Raw genomic sequence first — 721 nt, forward strand, 5'->3', positions numbered from 1 at the left:
GTCCCCCTAGGCCTCTTGGGGAAGGGCAGGCAGACTCTCCTTTGGGTGAAGGCGGAGCAATGGAAAGAGCCACCTCCGGAGCACAACAGGCCTTCAGCTTCCCAAAGACCCCACGGAGCTCAGGTCCGGGGAATTGCGGCCCCGGGGTCTGTGCAGGTGCTGGCGATGAGGCAGGTCAGGAGCAAAGTGTGGCAAGGCTGTTCTGCTGCCCTTTGAGTTTCGGAATCACCCAATGCACCAGTTTCAAATGAGACAAACAACATGGTCTATCTCTGTTCTGCAAAGCTATAAAAATTGCGGTTTTCCTGCAGAATGGACAGCAATAAATCCTGGGGTGCAAGTTCCAACTGCCTATGAAATCGGGGGAACTGCAACATGAAGTCTCTGTGGCGCAATCGGTTAGCGCGTTCGGCTGTTAACTGAAAGGTTGGTGGTTCGAGCCCACCCAGGGACGTGTGCCTGGCTTTTAACTCAATTCCGCCTGTTTCCTGCTGTTTATCACCTGCAGATTTCCTCACATAAAATCTATGTTACTGGATTCTAGGTCCTGCCATCTCACATCAGCTAACTCTTAAAATAAGATCCACCCACCCCACCTCCCCAACTTCATTCTCTTAGAATATCTGCTGGCCTATCAGCTTTATACCCCTAAACAGGAACTCAGACAGAAATAAGAACCCATGTTCTGGTGGGGTAAAGTTTTTTATTCTGCTCTTAAAGA

The 721-nt window shown here is 50.2% G+C and overlaps 1 non-coding gene across 1 annotated transcript; it reads left to right on the forward strand.

Annotated features, from left to right (window-relative positions):
- Window positions 1-380: 380 nt before the first annotated feature.
- On the forward strand, window positions 381-454 carry TRNAN-GUU. Its single transcript has one exon. It is a non-coding gene; the product is annotated as a tRNA-Asn (tRNA).
- The last annotated feature ends 267 nt before the right edge of the window (window positions 455-721 follow it).

The sequence above is a fragment of the Phoca vitulina genome, unplaced genomic scaffold (assembly GCF_004348235.1).
Source record: "Phoca vitulina isolate PV1807 unplaced genomic scaffold, GSC_HSeal_1.0 scaffold96, whole genome shotgun sequence".
NCBI classification, from domain to species: domain Eukaryota; kingdom Metazoa; phylum Chordata; class Mammalia; order Carnivora; family Phocidae; genus Phoca; species Phoca vitulina.